General features: G+C 40.8%; 1 protein-coding gene across 13 annotated transcripts in view; it reads left to right on the forward strand.

The window, feature by feature from the left end:
• Window positions 1-22,195: 22,195 nt before the first annotated feature.
• The window catches only part of TTLL7 (tubulin tyrosine ligase like 7), a 201,875-nt gene continuing 199,487 nt past the window's right edge, over window positions 22,196-24,583 (forward strand). For 11 of the 13 annotated variants that reach the window (XM_081490151.1, XM_081490148.1, XM_081490147.1 and 8 more), the window contains exon 1: window positions 22,196-22,395. The gene's annotated coding sequence lies outside the window, so the exon portion shown is untranslated. Of the gene's footprint in view, window positions 22,396-22,494; window positions 22,733-24,583 lie in introns of those variants that run through there. The other 2 variants (XM_081490150.1, XM_081490154.1) reach the window with 1 other exon arrangement.

Consider the following 24,583-nt stretch of genomic DNA (forward strand, 5'->3'; position numbering starts at 1 on the left):
TGAATATTGCATAATTATGAGATTTTAAAAATATTCAAAAAACTTTTATTGAGTAACTTCTAAGTGCTAAAGATGGGCTTCCCTGGTGGCTCAGACAGTAAAGAATCTACCAGCAATGCAGGAGACCCGAGTTCAATCCCTGAGTTGGGAGGATTCCCTGGAGAAAGGAATGACACCCCACTCTAGTATTCTTGCCTGGAGAATTCCATGGACAGAGGAGCTTGGTGGTCTACAGTCCATGGGGTCGCAAAAGAGTTGGACATGACTAAGCAACTAACATTTCAATATTTATTTTTTTGTGGATGGATTTTTTTATGATCACAGGACTTACAAGCAATTCTTTTTTTCCATGTGTTTAAAAACCCACTCACAAAAGATAAACGTTGAAGCTGCCTGTGATCCCATTTCACATGAGATGAGCTAAGGGCAAAAGCTCTCCACATCCCTTTCCCTGTAGAAAAATGTCATTAATCTCTCCATTAATGACTTCAATAAAAGGATGTCAAAGGAGTAATTCAATAACACTCAACTTGCATTAATCTGAGATCTATGTAAGAGGGGTAAGAATAAAGTGGCTGCACAGAATTATTAGAAAACTGGAAAATATGTTAGTATTGTAGGAAGTTCAAAACCATGTCAGAGATGAATAACAAACTGCTGGAAAAAAAGGGAAAAGTGACAAAATTTGTCCTGAAAACCTTTTATTTTGAGATCTTCAGTTATGCTACATGATGAATATGGAAAGCATTATTCTCCTAGTTAATATTCCCTGCAGCAAACCAGAGATGACAACATATTGTTTATTTCCTAGAGAAAGAAGCCAGCCAGACAGTTAGAATTGGGAGGATTTGCCTTTTCTGAATTAGTTTTCATTTGTTTGTTTTTTGGTGTTGCTCATGTTGTGAGGTGAAATGCAGAATGTTTTAATCAGGTACCTGGGATTGTTCTAATCATGTATGGTACGATCCTGGCACAGAAATGGTTGTCTTGAAGGGAGTTGATACTCCTACGTCCCTAGAGAGAGAAGATACAGCAGGTGCCACACAGGGAATAAAAGGAAGAAGGTAAAATGCAGGCAAGAATCTTCATTGTGGTTTCTGAGGGAAGGAACAGGTGAGGTGGGGTGGGCAGGTTTAAGTTTGGCTGGTTTGAGGCATTTCAGCAGGCTGTTGGGGACAGGGACTGGTTGTCTGATCCCTGGCCCTGGGGTGACAGGGCAGGATATCCCTGAGTGTGAGAACCCTTAAGAGAAAGTGGTGGGGGTGGGAGTGGGCTCTGGATTGGTTGGTTTGCATGTGAAAGACACACTAGCAGGTGAATTACTTGCTATCTCTAGAAATTAACTATCTCTGGGAGGGGCAGTCCTTCTGGTTCAGTAAGATCTCAGATGTCAAATATCAAAATACAGAAACTAGAAAATATGATAATTACATAGAAATATGTTGTAGTTAATAACTGAAAAATACAAAAAATACAGCCAAAATTCATACTGAAAATAAACAAAACTGAAAAACACTGAAGTTTTCATCAGTGTGTAGAAGTCATAGTGTGTTAGTTGCTCAGTCATGTCCAACTCATTGAGACCTCATGGACTGTAGCCCACCAGGGTTCTCTGTCCATGGGATTCTCCAGGCAAGAATACTAAAGTGGGTAGTCAGTCATTCCCTTCTCCAGGAGATCTTCCCGACCCAGGGATAGAACCCTGGTCTCCTACATTGCATGTGGATCCTTAATCATCTGAGTCATCAGGGAAACCCATGTAGAAGTCATAGTTTCATTTTAACTGCAAGTTTACTTTCTTTAATACCATTTGAAGTAGTTCCTGTATAACTACTGCAAAACTTTTATTTATGCTTTTCTTATATCATTTGTTACATTCACAGATTTATACAATGGCATGACATCTGCCTAAAGGCAACTTGTTTAAAAATTAACTACTGGATCTCCCTGGTTTTCCAGTGGTTAAGGCTCTGAGCTTCCACTGTAGAAGGCATGGGTTTGATCCTGGTCAGGCAAGTTTTGCACGCTGCATGTTATAGCCAAAAAAGCCCTAAAAAAACACCTAACTACTACATACATTTAAAAAATCTTTGTGCAAGTGCTCAGTGGTGTCCAACTCCTTGCGACCCCATGGACTATAGCCCACTAGGCTCCTCAGTCCATGGGATTTTCCAGGTAAGAATATTGGACTGGGTTGCCAGCCCTCCTTCAGGAGATCTTCCTGACCCAGGAATCGAACCTGCATCTCTTCTGTCTCCTCCATTGGCAGGTGGGGTTCTTTACCACTAGCACTACCTGGGAAGTACCTTTCTATTTGACTGCTCAACATTAAACATCTCAAGCTTAATGTGTCTAAAATGGAACTCTGTCTTTCCACTCCCCAATCCCTGCCCACACCATCACCAAATCTACTTCAGTATGCTTGTACAGATTGGTTGATGCATCTCTATTCTATACATCAAATTAGTCAAGACTCCCCTCTTTCTCTCACATTCCACATCTAATACATAAGGAAATTCTTCTGGACAGTCCTGTCCAGCTTTCGCTGCTCCTTTTTTTCTGATTGCAAGTTTGGGAGCCTGAAGGTTGATTTTAAATTTCAATTAGTTAAATACTGTTTTAGTCAGAGTTCATAATCTCCTTGGCAATATGGTTTCCTCAAAATTTTAGAAGGCTCTTGATCTATTTTTTTCTGCTGAAATTCCTCATTGATTTTTGCATGTTCTCCAACTTTTACATTTGTTCCTTTAGTTTATTAGTCATAATTATTCTAAAGATGGTTGTAACATCTGGGTCATTTCTGAGTCTTTTTTTATTGATTGTTTTATCTCCACTCAGTGGGTTGTTTTTCTTGCTAGTTAGACTTATAGTTTTGTATTGACTGTTGGATATCATGTGTAAGGCAGTAGAGACTAAGATAAACAGTATTGAGTCCTAGAGATTGGAATACCTCTTCTGTCAGACTTTTAGTGTAGGGTTGAATCAATATAGTCAGGAGTTGAATTGGTTTTGGGTATTGTTTTGCTTTTGCTTTCTTCAGTGTACCTCAGATTTCTTTTAGCAGTTGGGCTACTACTCCCTTATGCTTGGAAGGAGATACAGAGTGCTTGAGTTTCTCTCATGGTTTTGCTCCTCACTCACCTTTCAGTCTCTGCCCACATTCCTGCCCCTTACCCAGTGGTAGGGAGGAACTCTTGGGGTCCTGTTGAGCCTTACTCTTTGGTAGGTCCTGCATAGTTGGGCTTAGGAGGTGGAACTTTCTCTCTCTTTCTGTTTTTTGTTTTTTTGTTTTTTTTTTTATAAACTTTGGATGCTTTCTAATTTTGCATTTCATATATTATCCAGTTTCACATTCTCACAGGATCAGCAATTACAACAGCCACCTCCTTTCCCAAGCCCGAAAATGGCAAGAAAGCCACAGCTGCAACTAAAAAGCAAAGCACGAATGTGCTCACAAAACAGAAAAAAATGCATTCATTTTCCTTCACTTTTCTTAAAGTAAAAGCTGCCAGTAAGACTCACTGCTGGAGAACAAAACCCTTTTCTTCTTCACATCTCAAACCAAATGTTAAACTTATCTGAGGGAATTCCCTGAGGGTCCAGCAGTTAGGACTCCATGCTATCACTGCCAAGGGCCAGGGTCAGAGAACCAAGATCCCACAAGACTCATGATACAGCAAAACAGGCTGCAGGACTTGGTCCTTCCTGAGGCAGGTGGGTACAGGGGAGAGGTGTGAAGAGAGGCACCAGGAATGGTGAACCATTAGTGGCCAGGGCCTATTGCTATGGTGACACAATACAAGAACAAACTATACACTCATACAGACACAAGTTTGTGTCTTAATTCAGCCAGAAAACATGGAAAATGAAAGGCCTTCTTTCTCTCAGGTGGAGCTACAGAAGCAAGTTTGGAGTGGAGGTCGGGTGTTGGTCATCTCAGTGAGGCCTTCCAGCTGGGTCTGGGTGGCCCAGTAAGAAGACCCCTGAATCCTGCTGTGAGCCCTTGAAGAGGGCCTTCAGGGTAGGACAAAGCTGAGGAAGAGGAAAAAAGGAAACCTAAGGCAGTGCACTGAGTCAGGCTTACAATTCACGGTCTTTAGAGGGAAGCAGCAGCTCTCCACAGGCCGCTTGGGGGCAAGAGGAACTCAGAGCAGCTTCTTCTCCAGTGAGGCAGGGTCTTCAAGCTGTGGTGACAAGACTGAAGATCTGACAGAACTGAAGGTATTTCCATCCTTGCCAGGTGGTGTCTGAGGAAGGGTGCCTGCTAAGCAGTGCAGGTGGGGTGGAGGCAACAGCAAAGGCAGCTGGGTATGTGAAGGCAGTGGATGAGATGACTGGGGCCAGCTCTGTGGTGTAGAGAGGACAGGGAGGCCTAGGCTTCTGGGGATGCGTGCATCAGAGCGGCCCCCATCAGATGATAGGGGTCCCTCGAGAAGATGTGTGCTCCTAGGGCGAGGTGAGTGTTGGTGCGATATGGTGTGGCAGTTAGCTTGTTCTTGGCCATCTTGGTTTGGCCTTCACAAACAATAGCCTCAAGGTCTACAGATTCTTGGGATCAAAGTGAACACCTTTCCACATTCCATACCTTGGCCACTTCTGCTCCTGCCCAGCTGTCAAAGATCACAAGACAAAATGCTGTCTTGATGTGAGCTTGATCAAGGGCCCTTCATACCCCTTGGATGTGTCAAGGGAACACAGAGGGTGATTGCATGCCTGGCTGCAGTGAGCAGGTAGGAAGGGGTGTGGTGAACGGTTTGCTCTGGTGTGCAGGGCAGGGTGGCACTCCAGGAATGGGGCGCTGGGGTGGTGCGAGGGGCAGCCTCTGCTTCAGGCTAGGCTCACTTCAACTGTGGCTGATGTGAGAGGTGGGGAGGGATGTGAGACAGCAGTGCGGGGGGCGGGGAGCACTGGGAACCTGAGCCCACTGGAACTTTCTCACTATGTGCACACATCCTGCTCATGGCAACCAAATGCTGTCTTGTATCTGGGGTTGGTCCTGTGCAGGAGTTTCTTGCCTTTCTCTCACTGGTGGCAAAACTCTGGTAAGATTCAAAATTCAGAATGGTTTCTTGTCTGTCTTCCAGAGCAGGTAGACTTCTGCTTCTACTTCTTCCTTAGATGTAGTGGGTTTTTTCCTCCACCCAGTAGGGTTTGCTTTTGCTTCATAGGAGAGATGAAAACAAAGGAGCAAATGAGGCTTTGTGCCCATTCCCTAACAGCTGGCCATTACTGCTTCATGGCTACATCAGTGAGGTGGCTCTATCAAACCTCCTGCCCTGATCCCAGTCTTTTTGTGAGTAACCTGTGGAAACCTGTGGGAAAAAGCTTGCAGGTGAATACAACCTCTCTTTGTTTCTGAATGTTCACTGTCCCAAACTGATACATCAGCCTGCATGGGTCTTTAATATATATCTTTAAATTTTCCCTATTTTTTCCCAACCCATTTGTATGCTGTCCACCAGTGTTTCCCCTACTATGCAGGTCAAAAGGCTCCCATGTTCCATTTCTTCTTGAAGGCATTTTGTCTCTCATTAGAATTCCAGATCAAATTACCTGCCTCCTGAGAAATCTGTATGCAGGTCAAGAAGTAACAGTTTAGAACCAGACATGGAACAATGGACTGATTCAAAATTGGGAAAGGAGTATATCAAGGCTGTATATTGTCATCCTGCTTATTTAACTTATATGTAGAGTACATTATGCAAAATGTGGGCTGGATGAAGCACAATAATGCAAAGAAATAGAGGGAAACAATAGAATGGGAAAGACTAGCAATCTCTTCAAGAAAATTAGAGACACCAAGGGAACATTTCATGCAAAGATGGGCTCAATAAAGGACAGAAATGGTAGGGACCTAACAGAAGCAGAAGTATTAAGAAGAGGTGGCAAGAATACACAGAAGAACTGTACAAAAAAGATCTTCACGACCAAGATAATCATGATGGTGTGATCACTCACACTCACCTAGAGCCAGACATCCTGGAATGTGAAGTCAAGTGAGTCTTAGAAAGCATCACTACGAACAAAGCTAGTGGAGGTGATGGAATTCCAGTTGAGCTATTTCAAATCCTAAAAGATGATGCTGTGAAAGTGCTGCACTCAATATGTCAGCAAATTTGGAAAACTCAGCAATGGTCACAGGACTGGAAAATGTCAGTTTTCATTCCAATCCCAAAGAAAGGCAATGCCAAAGAATGCTCAAACTACTGCACAATTGCACTCATCTCACATGCTAGTAAAGTAATGCTCAAAATTCTCCAATCCAGGCTTCAACAATATGTGAACCTTGAACTTCCAGATGTTCAAGCTGGTTTTAGGAAAGGCAGAACAACCAGAGATCAAATCGCCAACATCCGCTGGGTCATCAAAAAAGCAAGAGAGTTTCAGAAAAACATCTATTTCTGCTTTATTAACTATGCCAAAGCCTTTGACTGTGTGGATCGCAATAAACTGTGGAAAATTCTGAAAGAGATGGGAATACCAGATCACCTCACCTGCCTCTTGAGAAACCAGTATGCAGGTCAGGAAGCAACAGTTAGAAATGGACATGGAACGACAGACTGGTTCCAAATAGGAAAAAGAGTACGTCAAGGCTGTATATTGTCACCCTGCTTATTTAACTTATATGCAGAGTACATCATTAGAAACACTGGGCTGGACGAAGCAAGCTGGAATCAAGATTGTTGGGAGAAATATCAATAATCTCAGATATGCAGATGACACCACCCTTATGGCAGAAAGTGAAGGAGAACTAAAGAGCCTCTTGATGAAAGTGAAAACGGAGAGTGAAAAAGTTGACTTAAAGCTCAACATTCAGAAAACTAAGATCATGGCATCTGGTGCTATCACTTTATGGCAAATAGATGGGGAAACAGTGGAAATAGTGTCAGACTTTATTATTTTGGGCTCCAAAATCACTGCAGATGGTGATTGCAGCCATGAAATTAAAAGACGCTTACTCCTTGGAAGGAAAGTTATGATCAACCTAGACAGCATATTAAAAGGCAGAGACATTACTTTGTCAACAGAGGTCCATCTAATCAAAGCTATGGTTTTTCCAGTAGTCATGTATGGATGTGAGAGTTGGACTATAAAGAAAGCTGAGTGCCGAAGAATTGATGCTTTTTAACTGTGGTGTTGGAGAAGACTCTTGAGAGTCCCTTGGACTGCAAGGAGATCCAACCATTCCATCCTAAAGGAAATGAGTCCTGAATATTCATTGGAAGGACTGATGCTAAAGCTTAAACTCCAATACTTTGGCCACCTGATGTGAAGAGCTGACTCATTTGAAAAGACCCTAATGCTGTGAAAGATTGAAGGCAGGAGGAAAAGGGGACGACAGAGGTTGAGATGGTTGGATGGCATCATTGACTCAATGGACATGGGTTTGGGTAGCTTCTGGCAGTTGGTGATGGACTGGGAGGCCTGGCCTGCTGCAGTTCATGGGGTCGCAAAGAGTCGGACACGACTGAGTGACTGAACTGAACTGAACTGAAACAATAATACTAGGAAACATATTTTTACTGACTGAAAATGTGAAAGTATCAGGCAGATTATTATGTGATATTTTAAGACACAGAATAGCCTTTAGAAGAGAAATGTTCTGTCTAGAAACAAAAATACTTAAAATATCTTTGCATAATTATGTGAATTTCAGTAAGTATTCTCTATATTCTGAAAATACTGTAGGATCTAGTAATCTTGGCAGTGACTTAAGGCAAAAGGACAAGGTCAGAGGCAATACAGAAGTACATTTGATAGAATTATTTATAGTGAGTCAGAATTTCATTCCTTGTACTTCTAAAGAAATTACTCTTCTCGAAATATGAGAACGGGCCAGTTTGCAAGTTTACTTTTGTATTATTTGCTTGGCAAGTGGAATAACTTTTCCTAGGGAATTGGCCTGATGATAAAATGTTCTATGTCTAGGATACTTGGGCCCACAAATTGGTCAGAATATGCTAGCTTCTCTTTTTCAGTGAGGTGGGAGAGTGGGATGGGAGCTCAGGAATCAGAACAAAATAGACTTAGAGAAACCTGGACCTAAATCCCACTTTGGCAATTTTAGCTTTGTAACACTGTAGATGCTATTTAAAACCTATTTTTATTTTCTTTATCACTAATATAAGAATAATATGGTCTCTTCATGAGTCTAAATAAGGATTAAATGAAGTATTTAGTGTAGCGTATTTTACTTGAAAGTTCAATAAAAAATACTATTATTGTTAGTTCTCTTACTGTAATAATCTAACAGGTTGGTATTCTCTCTGGATGATTTAGGTTGAATTGCTTTAATTTATTCTGGAAATGAACTTGATACACTGAAATTCTGTTATTAACACATGGATTTACTATCATTATCAACCAGAAATGTTACAGTCTTAAACAACCAAGTGTGCAAATTACAATTATAAGAAGAATAAGAAGTGTCAGTTACTGGGAACAGTAAACAGAAAACCTGAAGCCACATCCTTGACCCAGTGAAGAGGTGGGATTGCACTGGGTAGGAAGGACCATGTTCCTTCTTCAAAACTTATCACTGTTGTGTGCGAACCTTATGCAAGTCTGAAGATCACTCTCTTTGCTTGAAGGCCTGATAAGTCTGTAGTTTTTCAAATCCAATTATAAAATCATGAAACTATTATTCAATAGCTTCCCAGGTGGCTCAGTGGTAAAGAATCCGCCTGCCAATGCAGGAGACATGGGCTCAATCCCTGGGTTGGAAAGATCCCCTGGAGAAGGAAATGGTATCCCACTTCAATATTCTTGCCTGGATAATCCCATGGACAGAGGAGCCTGGCAGGCTGTAGTCCATGGGGGTCATGAAAGGATTGGGCATGACTGGTGACTAAACAACAAAACAAACAAACAAAGTATTCAGTAGGACAAACCCTTGAGGGTTTCAATTTTTTATCTGCTTTGTTGTGATTTATGTTGAGTCATTCCTTCCTTAAGTAAAAGAGGAGTAACTTCATGGGTTACAAACTAGATGAACTAGCCTTTAGTCCTTGGACCCATCTTTGACTTCTGATATGACTCTGGCAAGTGGTCATGTGACTCAGTTTCCTTCTCCATTGAGCTTTGATTATAAAAATGTGGTTTTAAAGCTGTGATTATAAAATTCCTCAAGTTTCAGGAGCTGTATGTAAAAACAGAGACACAGTAACTTTTCCTGCTTTCTTTCTCCATCTTTTCTAGGACTTTCACCCATCTTCTTTTGAGATATGTTGAGTTCTACTCAGAGTGTATTCAGGGAGAAAAATAGGACTGTTGAAGAATTAACTGAAAAATGATAATGCCCAGTTATCTTAGAGCACTTGCCATTTTCCTTCCCTTCTGCTTGAGTTTCCAAGAAATCAGAGTCTATTGCTGCCTGTAGTGCTGGTATTGCTGATGCCTGTGATCAAAAATGCATCGTCAAAATGGACACAGTTGAAATTAGGAAAACAAACAAGCAGTAACAACCTCAAAATTAAACAGAAAGACTCCTGCTCCTTTTTTCCTCGGAGATCCCAATTATTCCTGTTTTATGCTTTCAATATCTTCCTGAATTTTCAGTAAGACAATTTTTCTTGAGCCCGCAATTTCCCAGGATTTGCACCCGAGAGCTGGGCTGGAGTGCAATGTGAGCAAAGGATACCAAACTGCATTTGAAATCTGGGACAGAGGCAGGGTTATTGAAACAGCTCATGAACCTGACCCCTCAACCCCACTACCTTGTTTTTAATTAGGAGACTCCTCAGTTTACCCAGTGAAGTATCTTCTCGGCAGACATCTGCCTTGTAGACACGCCCTGACTGAGCTTCAAAGTACCGACTACCTGAGCTCAGCCAAGAACCCCAGTTTCCTTGCCCTGTCTCTGTCCTTTTTATGACATGAAATAGGTGTTAGAACATGTAATAATCACTTACACAGACAGTCTGGCTCTACACAGGTGGAGTCTGCAAAATGTATAGATGACTCAGATCAGATGTTCACTTCTCCTGTTCAAATATCTCAGCACCACGTAAGAACTCCAGAATCAGGATCCAGTTCCAGAGGAAAAAAAAAGGGAGGATCTTGAGTTGACTGAGATTCAATCTTTATTACCTGATGGAGTGAGAGACTTAGATAAAAGTTAGTGTGAGTTATAGAAAAACATAGTTAGGCTTAAGGGAGAGTCTGGTCATTATGTTGACATGAACTCAGCTCCCCTTCCCTTAAGCCTCAGGTCTAGGCTATCTGCCTTTCAAAAGTTCTAATGGCTGCTGGCTTCCATGAGAAGCTGGGGAGAAGTTAGGTCTCAGGCTCTGCTGAGATTCTAGCAGAGGAAAATTAGTCCAGTGTTTTCTCCCTTCTGAGAAGGGCAGCATCATCAGTGGATACTGGGAGATGCTGGGAGGTCAGAGATCTGTAAATCTCCAGAGAGAAGACAGTTTTGGCTCAGATCCTCTTACCTTCACAAGGTGAAGCAAAAGCTGTGCAAGACTGGATCTCCCTGTTCTGCAGGCTGAGGGAGATCTGAGAGCAGGGAGGGGATTTTCTTCAAGACCAGCAGCAGGGTCTGGCAGGCTCCTGTAGTTAGCTTCATCTTTCATGATTCTTGTCATTTAGCATCTGAACTCCAATGAGTTCACATAAAAAAGTAACCTACCTGGGACTTCCCTGGAATCTAGTGGTTAAGAATCCACCTTCCAATGCAGGTAACATGGATTCAATACTCAGTCTGGGAACTAAGATGCCACATGCTGCGGGGCAAATAAGCCCACGCATTGCAACTGGAGCAGTGAAGACCTGGTGCAGCTAAAAAAAAGAAAAAAAGAAAGAAAGCAAAAAAAAAATCCACCCAATAGCTGAGAGAAAAGCTGTCATCAGAATAAACACACCACTGACAGAGTGCTATTGAAGAAGATGGTGACATTTTGAATTAAGATTCAACACTAGAATAAAAAATTCTTTGTGGAATTGAAAACATGACTTTTAAAATAAAAAATTCAGGAGAAGAACTAAGGTAGAGGATAGTTCCTGTTAAAATCTGAATCAATGGTCTGAAATAACAAGTGCTAAGAAATATCTCAAAGAATAAGGCAAAGCAAAGTGAATCTCAAAAGGAAATGGAAGTCTGGTCCAAGGGACCTAAAACCTATGAAATTTCAAAGGGAGAAGAAAGAACAAATTTTAAATTTGTTCTTATTAAAATTTCCCTATTTTAAGACCTAAGTCTTCTAAAATTCCTGAATTCTAAGAACACAGGGGAAAATCTCACAAGTTTCCTAGCTCTTATGAAGAAATTGTCTAAAAAAAAAATCCAAAAACAAAAACACACTAGACTTCTTATAGCAACAATGGAAGCTACAAACAAGAGTGAATGAGTATCTATAGAATTTTCTCGGAATAGGAACACAACCAAAGAATTTAATACCTGGACAAGCATGAGAATAGATATTTGAAGATACTCAAGAAAGAGTTTACTGCTTATGTACTTCATCAGAGACAAATCTACAGAAAAAGTCTTTCACTAAACAAGACACAGACCAAAATAGAAATTTCAAGATGGAAAAAGATGAAGAAAGAAATAGAACTGGAGTGCAGGAGAGAAAGAATGTTGAAGAGGAAGAAAGTGAAACTATTCTAAAAAACTGACCTTATTGAAATGGAAGAGGGGGAAATATAGAGCCTTGGTAAGGAAAATAATATCTTGAGGTCATATAATAGTCCAGTAGTACTATCTGATTATGAGGAAAAGAGAAGGAAAGACAATCATTTATGAAAAAAAATTACAAAACAGTATAACTTGCATAAACAAGGGGAAAATGAATGAATAAAACGTGATCAGACAAGCAAGCATAAAATGATAATTGGTTCTCCTTATTTCACTTATCATAGTGTGGTCTGATAAGTAAGTAAAAAATAAGAATAAACTGATACATATCAAGCATTACATAAAATGTGATAGGACTCAAATTCTCTTATTTAAAAAGTCTGTTATAGTTTGGTAAAAACAGGAGAAGATTTTTGCTTTTTGCAAAATACATATTTAAAATACAGTAATAAAAGGGATTTGAAAAAAGAACTGTGAAAACCGAAACCAAACAAAACACTGGAAATGGATAGAAAGACATCAAGGGAGGCAACATTAATAGCAGACAAACTGGAATAGAAGGTTAAAAACACCAAAGAGGATAAAGACAGACATTACCAATTGATTAAATGCAGTTTTCATCAAATAAAATAAATTATATATACAAACAATACTTTTAGGCTTACAAGAGGACATTTATTTCTATAAAAAAAAAAGAAATGAAAGAACATGATAAAAACCCAACTGTACTGAATTTTTCAGTATCTTTTCAAGAATTGGAATAATTTGATAGATTTCCCCCTCCCCCTAAAAAGCTATAGAGAGGAGACAGTGGAAATAAATAATGCAGTTTATAAACTTGATTTGACATAGAAATATGGAATACTTTATTTATTGAATAGGATCTTTCTAGAACCCTTTTTATAAAGGCACTAATCCCAATCATGAGGAATTCACAATCATAACTGAAGCATTCCCCAAAGACTTCACATCCTAAGACCATCGTCTTTTTGGGGTTAAAATTTTAATGTATGAATTTGGGAGAGGACATAAACATTTACACGATAGAAAAGACAATATGGAAATGCCTAAAAGCAATGCAAAAAACACTTTGTACTAAAATAATAGGGAACAGCAAAACTGAACTCAGAGGTATGGAAGCAGAAAGGTAAAAATACAAGAACTAAATATTTATCTTAATGAATACAGACAAGAACAACATCAATAAAAACAAAACCAAAGAAACTTTGAAAAAAGAACTAATATTGGTAAAAGCTGAAATTATTAAAATAGATAAAATAACAGAAAAGAATAATAAATTCAAAGATTGATTCTTTTAAAAAAGACCAATAAAATAGATAAATACCATATGAGCATGATAAGGAAAAGAGAATACAATAAAAATTAGATAAGATTAACAATGTGAAAGTAGGAAAGAATTTTAAAAAATTCCAAGCATATACAGTGACTAGAATAGTATTTAAAAGAAAAAAATCTAGAAGAATTGAACATTTTCCTAGGAAAATATACTTGATCACAAATGAGATAGAAGTGAAAACTTGAATAGGCCAATTATTATAGATGAGATTATAAAAGTGATAAATGATCTACTATCAAAAGAGGCAGTAGGCAGATGGATTCACATGTGAATTTTTAATCTAACCATTAAAGAATAGATAATTTTCAATACTGTTTAAACTGTTGTTGGTCTGGGTAAAAAGCTGAAAGTTTTTTTTGTGTGTGTGAGACCAGTTAATTTTACGTGAACACGTCCAACACCAGAGCTAAAGAAGGAGCGCAACAACAACAAAAATGCAGGCTGATTTCATCTATGACTATGAATGCCAAATGTTTAAATAATATATTGAAGAACCTAATAGAGGAATGAATCAAACAGGTAATGCACTATGATAAAACAGTCGTTATTAGAGTGAAAGGGCAGTTCAGTTCCAGGAAGTCTATCAACTTATTGATTACATTAAAAATTAAAGGGAAAAAACACCAACTATTATCAACATGTGGTGATAAGATATCAGATAAAGGTCAAGTGATCAATGACAAGGGAAACTTCAAGTAAAATAGGAATAGAGGGAAATTACTTATATAATAAAAATAAGTCCACTAACAAATGTTACCTTAAATGGCAAAAAATAAGTTACTTAAAATCAGAAATCAGGAAGGCATCTCTCTAATGACTTGTATTGGTGATTCTATCAAAGGTAAGTAAAATAAACTGGAATAAATAAAGGGAAAAGAGATAAAGTTCCTGAAGCTGATGACCATTTTTTTTTCTTTTTATTGTTTTTGTTGTTGTTAGAAAACCCCAAAGACTCTCATGAGAAAAACAAGTTTTAAGAGAATCTGATGTGTTAAATATAAAATAAAGTACAGAAATAAACAGACTATTTCTGTTCAGGCAAAGGCATCTAAAAAAGAAAATGGGAAGAATATCTGACTCAAAGGACAAATGCTAGAAAATAATTTTGTGTAAGTTTAGTAAGAAAGGTGCAGAACAAAACCATAAAAATATTTTAGGGAAATGCATGACAAAATATAAACAAAACATAAACAAATGGAAAAGTCTAGCATAATCTTGGATGGCATGACATTGTTAGAAATATGTCAGTTCTCTAAAAATTAACACATAAATCTATTCTGCTCTAATTGGACTCCTTATTACACATAAAATACCATCTAGTAATTGAAAACAGCCTTAAGTTACAAGTATCTACATATAATAGTAATTGTGAATGAGCATAATCTTCAACTTAAGGATTTCTGAAGAATTTTCAGAATGATCAAAACAATATAGATGAAGACACTAAACAATTTAATGAATATATTTCTGTACAATAAGTGTGAAGTTATATATAGGAAGAAAGAAAGAAAGTGAAGTCGCTCAGTCTTGTCCAACTCTTTGCAACTTGGCAGGCTCCTCTGCCCATGGGATTTTCCAGGCAAGAATACTGGAGTGGGTTGCCATTTTCTAGTAGGTTTTAAATACCAATTTCCAATTTTGTTCACACTAATTGACTGGGTAAATGGGCAAATCTAGGAGACTGAATCTTTTTGTGAGCACCATACTGCACTGGTCATAGCAAACACCCTCTTCCAACAACACAAGAGAAGGCTCTACACATGGACATCACCAGATGGTCGACACTGAAATCAGATTGATTATATTCGTCACAGCCAAAGATGGAGAAGCTCTATACAGTTGGCAAAAACAAGACCGGGAGCTGACTGTGGCTCAGATCATGAACTCCTTATTGCCAAATTCAGACTGAAATTAAAGAAAGTGGAGAAAACCGCTTTAGGTATGACCTAAATCAGATCCCCTACAATTATGCAGTGGAAATGAGAAATAGATTTAAGGGACTAGATCTGATAGACAGAGTGCCTGATGAACTATGGATGGAGATTCGTGACATTGTACAGGAGACAGGAATCAAGATCATCCCCAAGAAAAAGAAATGCAAAAAAGCAAAAGGGCTGTCTGAGAAGGCCTTACAAATAGCTGTGAAAAGAAGAGGAGCAAAAGGTAAAGGATAAAAGGCAAGATATACCCACTTGAATGCAGAATTCCAAAGAATAGCAAGGAGAGATAAGAAAGCCTCCCTCAGTGATCAATGCAAAGAAATATAGGAAAACAATAGAATGGGAAAGACTAGAGATCTCTTCAAGAAAATTAGAGATACCAAGGGAACATTTCATGCAAAGATGCGTTCAATAAAGGACAGAAATGGTATGGACCTAACAGAAACAGAAGATATTAAGAAGAGGTGACAAGAATACATAGAAGAACTGTACAAAAAAGATCTTCACGACCCAGATAATCACGATGGTGTGATCACTCACCTAGAGCCAGACATCCTGGAATGTGAAGTCAAGTGGGCCATAGGAAGCATCACTACGAACAAAGCTAGTGGATGTGATCGAATTCCAGTTGAGCTATTTCAAATCCTGAAAGATGATGCTATGAAAGTGCTGCACTCAATATGTCAGCAAATTTGGAAAACTCAGCAGTGGCCACAGACTGGAAAAGGTCAGTTTTCATTCCAATCCCAAAGAAAGGCAATGCCAAAGAATACTCAAACTACCGCACAATTGCAGTCATCTCACACGGTAGTTAAGTAATGCTCAAAATTCTCCAAGCAAGGCTTCAGCAATACGTGAACCGTGAACTTCCAGATGTTCAAGCTGGTTTTAGAAAAGGCAGAGGAACCAGAGATCAAAATGCCAACATCCGCTGGATCATCAAAACAGCAAGCTGCTGCTGCTGTTAAGTTGCTTCAGTCGTGTCCGACTCTGTGCGGCCCCATAGACGGCAGCCCACCAGGCTCCCCCATTACTGGGATTCTCCAGGCAAGAACACTGGAGTGGGTTGCCATTGCCTTCTCCAATGCATGAAAGTGAAAAGTGAAAGTGAAGTTGCTCAGGCATGTCCGACTCTTCGCTACCCCATGGACTGCAGCCCACCAGGCTCCTCCATCCATGGGATTTTCCAGGCAAGAGTACTGGAGTGGGGTGCCATCACCTTCTCCACGAAAAAAGCAAGAGAGTTCCAGAAAAACATCTACTTCTGCTTTATTGACTATGCCAAAGCCTTTGACTGTGTGGATCACAATAAACTGTGGAAAATTCTTAGAGATGGGAATACCAGAACACCTGACCTGTCTCTTGAGAAACCTGTATGCAGGTCAAGAAGCAACAGTTAGAACTGGACATAGAACAACAGATTGGTTCCAAAGAAAAGGAGTACGGTCAAGGCTGTATATTGTCACCCTGCTTATTTAACTTATATGCAGAGTACATCGTGAGAAATGCTGGGCTGGAGGAAGTACAAGCTGGAATCAAGATTGCCGGAAGAAATATCAACAACCTCAGATATGCGGATGACACCACCATTATGGCAGAAATTGAAGAAGAGGTAAAGAGCCTCTTGATGAAAGTGAAAGAGGAGAGTGAAAATGTTGGCTTAAAGCTCAACATTAAGAAAACTAAGATCATGGCATCCGGTCCCATCACTCCATGGGAAATAGACGGGGAAACAGTGGAAACAGTGTCAGACATTATTTTTGGGGGCTCCAAAATCACTGCAGATGTTGATTGCAGCCATGAAATTAAAAGACGCTTACTCCTTGGAATGAAAGTTATGACCAACCTAGACAGCATATTACAAAGCAGAGACCTTACTTTGCCAACAAAAGTCCGTCTAGTCAAGGCTATGGTTTTTCCAGTAGTCATGTATGGATGTGAGAGCTGGACTATAAAGAAAGCTGAGCGCCAAAGAACTGATGCTTTTGAACTGTGGTGTTGGAGAAGACTCTTGAGAGTCCCTTAGACTACAAGGAGATCCAACCAGTCCATCCTAAAGGAGATCAGTCCTGGGTGTTCATTGGAAGGACTGATGTTGAAGCTGAAGCTCCAATACTTTGGCCACCTGATGTGAAGAGCTGACTCATTTGAAAAGACCCTGATGCTGGGAAAGATTGAGGATAGGAGGAGAAGGGGACGACAGAGGATGAGTTGGTTAGATGGCATCACCGACTCGATAGACATGGGTTTGGGTGAACTCCGGGAGTTGGTGATGGACAGGGAGGCCTGGTGTGCTGGGGTTCATGGGATTGCAAAGAGTTGGACATGACTGAGAGACTGGACTGAACTGAACTGATACTGTTTTAGTTCTGTTGGACTGGTCAAACTTGATTTTACATTAGAATCATGTATGGTGCTTCATAATGATAGAAATTCCAGGCTCTCACCCTGGAATTCCTGGATGAGTTCCTGCAATCAGAATCTATAGCAAAAGTGTAGAAATCACTGCCCAAGCCTATGTTGCAGTGATCACAGGGCTTTTTGTTTGTTTGTTTGTTTCAGGGCTTTTTTTTTCCTTTTCTGAGCATAGAAATCTAAACAGTTGCCCAATGTTCCACTGAAGCATTCCTTATCAGTGTTTCCATTGGGAGAATTCTCATTTAAATCCTCTTTGTGAGAAATGATTCATTTCCTTTTAAGTTGGGAGTTGAAAATAGATTTAAAAAATAGAAAGTAGATTTTCCGTTGTAGAGAAACATACAATGTGCAACTTGCTTTCTGTGTAGCAGGAGGCAGTAAAAGTATGCATACAGCAATGTTTTATGAATTGGTTTGAGCTTTATGTATTGATTTGAGTTTGAAACCTGGCTCTGCTTTTTTCCAGCTGTGTTACTTACCTTTGGTAAATTAACCATTAAATATCTTTATCTAAAAACTGAAGATAAAAGGAGTATTTCACGTGATAATAGTACTTACATTAAAAATACTAATGATTTTAAAACTGTTAGCTAAAAGCAAATAAACAGAAATAATGATCTTGGAGGAGCTGTCGGGTGGCCATGGCTTTGGGGACTTGAAATGGGATCTTAGTTTCCTGACCAGGAGTTGAACCTGGATGGTGGCACTGCCCTGGCTTTTGTCCCCTTTGGAAAGAATTTCAAAGAGATGGAAAACAGTGAAGAAAGTAAAGGGTTCATGAAGAGAGGGGTAGGAGCAGATAGACACCTGGTGGGTTCAGTTAACAGTTGTAGCTTTGGGAAGTTTAGATCATTTATAATGGACTTCTGGGAGTTTGTTTTTCTTTAACCAATCATTGTGCTTTGACCCTGTATCTGATTTGTCTCAGAGCTCTCCCCCACGTGTGTGCATATCCTTTAGCCTAGATGGATTTCAACTTCAGGGTCTCTGGGAAGTTAGTAAAACTTATTATGATCTGGTGCCCCTTCCCCTGAGGAAACTTTCTGTGCATGTATAATTTGAGAGGTCTCCCTGACACCAAGAATGAGAAATATGTGGCTTCCTTATTTTTTACCCAAGCAGGGCTTAACCCATCTCTGTCCCTGCCATTGCTGTTATCTTAAAGTGTTCACAGGACATAAAGTCCAATTATTCCTCCTGTTCCTGTTGTTATTTCTAGCTCAAAGTATAAATAAGAGGCTAATTGTAAATATCTAACCTGGAACTTATTTATCTCCTGCCTCAGTGACACTAGTAAATATTAATACTTTCTTTGACAAGAGTAAATTGAGAAGTTAATGTTACTATACACCTTAGTATAGGACTAACACATAGTAGGTACTTCCTATTCTTGAATCAAGGTTCAACATGGTGTGGCTCACACTGTACTTTTATCAAAGACATTAAGTATTTTCTTTCCCTCTCTCTTCTTATTAATATAATTTTAAGTGTAATATTATGTGAATATCATGTAATATCAGGTGATTCTGGATTGTGAATACAAATGAATTTACATTAATATCACTGCCTAAATAAGTTTTATCAGTCATCTTAACAATCATCTCTGTCTGCCCAAGCTACACCATTTAGGACAGGAAAGCTTCAGTTGTATCTCCCAGATGCTCAGAAACAGTTCCACTCATGTTTTACTACTCTCTGCTCCTCACCAACTCATCTTGACCCTGTATTGGGCACTAGTGTCCTTTATGAGAATATGTCTTCTTTGGGTGAAGCCCTTCCCTAGTGGTGACAAGGTACACAGAGGTCTTTTGGCAGACTGGGTAAGAGAGGGACCTTCTCACCAGTTCTGTGCTAGACTTTGTCACCAGAGCCCAAAGCTATACTTCTTAAATCTGAATTCCTAAAATCATTTGCAAAAATGATTCCTCGGTTTATCGCTCTAAGTTCTTTCCCCAAGGGCTTAAAACCCTTCAAAGTCTCTGTGGGAGGGGAGGGCATGCAGGCACCGCATCACTCCCTCCATTCCTTTTGACAGTCTCTCAAGGCCTTTGGCACTAAATTTCTCCTTCTTTCTTTATTCAGAAACATATGCTCCAAGAACAGCAGTGTATACAAACAGATGACTGGAGTTATCGGCAAGTCCATCCAGTTTATAACCAATTCGGTTCTCCATCCCAGTTTGGTCTCAGGTGGCCCACCAAAGACCTTATCCTCTTTTGTAGCTCCCTATCAAACAGACAGAGACTTCTAGTTCAAGAGGCATCTTGTCTACTCCATTTTGTCTACTTCTGTTCCTTTGTTGATTCATTTGAAGGTGGAACAGTTGTGGATGGATAGAAGAATCACACATTTCTGCAGCTGAGGCCACCCTGGCCCTGAGTCACTGATGCCTGGCTTTGCTGGGGATCTAGTGCCCCCAGATCCTCAGCCCTGTGAAGCTCTGGAGATTTCTGTTGCATTGGTACTGATGTATGAACATCTACAATAAAAGTTAACACAGTAACAGCAGGACAACACAAAGTTAACAGTTTAATTTTATTTCTTATTTCTCAGAAATCTCCCTTAAGGTGGTGTGAAAGTTGTTAATGCTCTGTTAGCTTTTTAAAATTCTGGTAAGGTTTATAAGAGGGCTTCCCAGGTGGTGCTAGTGGTAAAGAACCCATCTGCCAATGCAGGAGACTTAAAAGATGCTGGTTTGATCCCTGAGTTGAGAATATTCCTTGGAGGAGGGAGGGCATGGCAACCCACTCCAGTGTTCTTGACTGGAGAATCCCCATGGAGAGAGGAGCCCGGTAGGCCATAGTCCATAGGGGCACAAAGAGTCAGAAAAGACTGAAGCGACCTAGCATGCAAGCAAGATGTATAAGGACCCATGACATTAGGCCCATTTAAAAACTCTTGCCCCTTCCTGGGTTTGGAAGAATAATAGTGTAAAGTGTAATAAAGCAATGATTGTTTAAGTGTAAAGTACAATATGTGTGCTTAGTTACTCAGTTGTGTCTCTTTGCAACCCCATGGCTGGAGCCTGCCATGGTTCTCTGTCCATTGGGATTCTCCAGGCAAGAATAATGGAGTGGGTTGCCATGCCTTCCTCCAGAGGATCTTCCAAACCCAGGAATCAAACCCAGGTCTCCCGCATTGCAGGTGGATTTTTGACTGAGCCACTAGGGAAGCCCAAAATGCAATATAATGATTAACAAAAAGGTAATAAAGAGTTCCTCCTTACCTTCATGACCCTAATCTTGTGTTTCTGAAACTGACGTTTCTAGTCTAGTTCTGGATGAAGTCCAACATCTTTCTGATCCTTATTCCTAACCTCAGGGTGACATCCACCTTAGACAATTAAATGTTCCTTTCTGCATTCTGAAATCTAGTTTTCACGAAGGAAGGATCAACAAACTCACATTCAAGTGCCAATCATGGATGTGACAAGGCTTGACCTGTGTTTCCCAGAGGAATTCTAGAGGAAAAGCATGAGTCAAAAACTCCTGGTTGCAATGCCTGTTCTGCCACTTTATGAGATGTGAGTCCAGTAGTAAACTCTGAGGCCAGTTTCTATTTCTTAAAAATAGCAACAATATTACCAATTTCACCAGAGATTTTAGATGGAACAAGGAATTTTAGATGGAAGAAATAAAAGAATAAAACTGGAAATTCTCTTATTAGTAGTGTTTGGTACACAGCAGGTGCTCTATCTTGTTAATTTTTAACAAGATTAAAAATCTGGTTAATTCACTCTAAAGAGAACAAGACCTTAAACCAGAGAAAATGGTTTTTAACTGTGGAATTTCATACTGTTTGGGAAGCATTTGGTGGCTTTTTTTGGGGGGGCTTCCTTAAATCACATTTTATAGGAAGACGCCAACTCTGTTCTTTTTTTATTTTTTTTATTTTTTATTTTTCTGTAAGGAGAACAATACACGTGTATCCATCTCCACCATGGTCTGACATGAACCTGTTTAAGCCTGGATGTGACAAGGGCAGGGACCACAAAAGAGCTTTCAATAAAGTCTAAAGGCTGTCACGTACGGAGGCGTCTCTTTCCAGTTATATAAAGTTCATTTCATATGAGGACACGATTCTCTCCCCGTTCCGGAGACACTAATCTGTAAAATGGTGAACAGTGAACCCGAAACAGCTTTGCATTTCTTTAATCATCCTATATAGATCTCTATGCTAAAACGGTTTTCTAAATCTACATTACCGCTGGGGTTCAGTCTTTGCGGAGGAAAGGATAACTCTGCGATCCCAAACTGTCCCTCCTTTCCTTGTTATCTACTAAAGCACCTACAGGATGGGATCCCAGTTAATTTTATTTTCTAACTTCAAACGGGCCTTGAAAGCTGGCCCTTTTATTCTTTGCGCCACAGAAATGCTTGTATAAAAGATGTGGAGCCCCTTGCAGGGTTCCAGACGGCCGCTGGCTTTGGTGGTGAGGCGTCAGTGATGAGTTCAGCAGCAGGAGTGGCGCCCCGGGCCCCGCAGGGAGCAGGAGCGGGCACGAAGGCAGGGTTCCGGGCCGGCGCCCTTTCGCATCTCCTTAGGAGGGGACACCGCCCAGGCGCCCGCGTTGCTAGGTCCTCTGTTTGCCGGGTTCTAAAGCTGCCCCGAGCGGGACCAAGGCAACCCCGGAGGGGGACCGGAAAAGCTCAAGGACCGTCTCCACTGCCCTGCCGGGAAAAGCGGCCGCTCCCCCCGTTGACCCCCCTCCCGCCCCCAAGCCCTCCGGGCGCGGGGCGGGGCGCGAAGGAGCCCCCCTCGGCTGTGGGTCCTCCCAACCGTCGCCGGCCGGGCGCCCTCGCTCCCGCTCCGCCGCGCACGGCGCGCACCCCCGGTCGCCGCCCGCTAATGGTCTGGCCCGTCGGTAGCCGCCACCCCTTCGGCAGCGCCAGCTGCTCCAGCTGCTCCGGGTCTAGCGCCGGCGCCCGGAGCTGTGGCGGCCGCGGGCGGTGGGCGGGTGGAGGGGGAGCACCGGACCATCAGCGCAGGCTGCTCGGCCCGGGGCGGCCGCGGAGAGAAGCCGAGGAGCGCGGGAATCGCGCAGGGACCGCCCGCAGCCCGGAGGCGAGGACCCGGGGGCTGGGCTTTCCTCACCCCGGGTGAGTACCTGCTGCCCCAGTCCTCCCCGACCCTCTTTCCCTGTGCTCACGCCCGCGAGGTGTGGGCCGCCGCCCGGACGGTCACTGCCCCGGGATCACAGACCCCCGCGGGAGCAGCGGCACGGGAAGCTGCTACTGTTGGTGCTAATGATTCAGCACCATTCGTGCCCTGAGAGATCTAGGCAGAATCGGGTGGGGGGCGGCGAGGTCAGTTGCTGAGCTCTTGCCTGAGCTTCCAGGTTCCAGATGAACGATCCCGGCGGGCGAGGTCGGGTGGGGTGAGCCAGGAGGCTCCCCGATGGCTTGTTCTATAATTCCGTCCTTTTCCCACATCAAGGTACAGACCTTCGTGAAGGTGCGGTGCAACCTTCAGTGTGTCAGATGATTGGGTTTTTCGCACAGGCGAGTGAAGTCTAGGGCCCTTCTCTATACCAGCCGGTTTCTCTACTTCCTTTGGATGCTTAATTCGTGCCACTCTCCGCTTAATTTTACATCGTGTTGCATCCCTCCGCTAAGACGCAGTATCCAACTTGTCTTATATTCAGAGTGGGTTTGATTGGTCTTGGCATAGTAGGAAAAGATTTAAGGGAATTAAGAAATAATACTTTTAGAGTTTAACCACTTCGTATACATACAGTTTCATAAATCGTAACTCAGAACCAAATGTGGAAAGTGAAGAGCGGGAAGTTAAATCATGTGCTCAAGGTCACAGAATAGGAATTTGGATACAAGTGTTCCTGGTCCCCAAACCCACGAATGTTCGACTGCATTAAGGAGTTGTGTATCCAAGTGTGTCCAAGTTGTGTGTACATATATATGATTTATTACATATTAAACAGAGAATTAATTTTCATAGAAGTAATCTCAAGTAACAGCAACAACCTGTAAACTTCCTGTATATGGAATTATTGTTCTTTTAGTGTAAAAGAAGGAACATTCTTTGAATTGCATGAAAAAACACCATTTTCTTAGAAAGCATATGCCAAAAAATAATATCTGGACAACACTGCATAGGAGATAGGAGAGCTAGTTCATAACAGAAGATGTTCATTTTTGGCAGTGATATATGGTAAATGCTTGTGTTGGAGAAATCTTTTAGGAAAGTAAAGGCAATCTGGATTTTTTTTTTTTTCACATTAGGGAAACATTTGCAATAAGAACAGTTATGCAGTACATGGCATGTGTGACTGAACTGTTTTTGTAGGGTGTGTTACCCATGATAGGGTGACAGATAAACCCAGGCTGATAATATGATCTGATTCATTACAACTCTGTGATTTGGCATAGCAGGTGATAGCTCCATTTTACAGATGAAGGAACTGAAATACAGAGAAGTTTCAAGATTACACAGCTAGTGGTGAAATCTGGACAACACCGACTCTTACACAAAATATGTGTGTTGTAGCAAAGTGTAATTCTGTTTAATGAGAAATCGTATTGATTTGTTTTTGCCCTGCCCTTCAGAGTCCACAATTATATTGACCTTGTATGCTCTTTCTGTGAAAATAATGGACACTAGGTTTTTTCTTTGTTCCTTGCTTGGCCATTTGATTTGCTTTCATTTATGATTTATGTATTTTCTCTTAAGACATGCAACTTTTGTTGATGTCTCAGGAGGCAGGTTGCTATAGTACAAATGCTTATTATCTCCAAGTACTAAAATAGTATATGATGTCTGATAGAAACATAGTCATTGTAGGCCATCATTTCTAAAGTATTGAACCATTTGCACTGGAGAATTCTTTTTTAAGTTAATGAGGATATTGATAGACTAAAGTCATAAAATGGAGGCACAGATTTACATTTGTTGTTCAGACAAGACTATTAAGACAAGTAAGATCTTGAGATGAGTCTTAATTTTTATTTCTAGAAGGTCATTTCTTTTTTTTCTTTACGACTTCAGTGAGGCCTTTTGCAGTCCAATCTGTTTAATCCCAAAGGGAAAGCAGAATTGGTATGAATAAGCAAAATTCAATCCCACTGCTATTAAAAAAAAAAGGAAACTGCATGTTCTAGTGCTGGAGGGTCAGCAGGAACATTTTAAAACAGACATAGCACATTTTATTTAGATATTCCTCATGAGTATAAATATAATGCCAACTTGGCCTTAGAAATGTTTTTTGTCTCTCTCTTTCTACCCTCCTTTCTCTCGCTCAGTGTATATATGTATGACTACTTTCTGCAGACC

This window comes from Giraffa tippelskirchi, chromosome 5 (assembly GCF_054371585.1).
Source record: "Giraffa tippelskirchi isolate mGirTip1 chromosome 5, T2T-mGirTip1v1.2.pri, whole genome shotgun sequence".
NCBI lineage: Eukaryota > Metazoa > Chordata > Mammalia > Artiodactyla > Giraffidae > Giraffa > Giraffa tippelskirchi.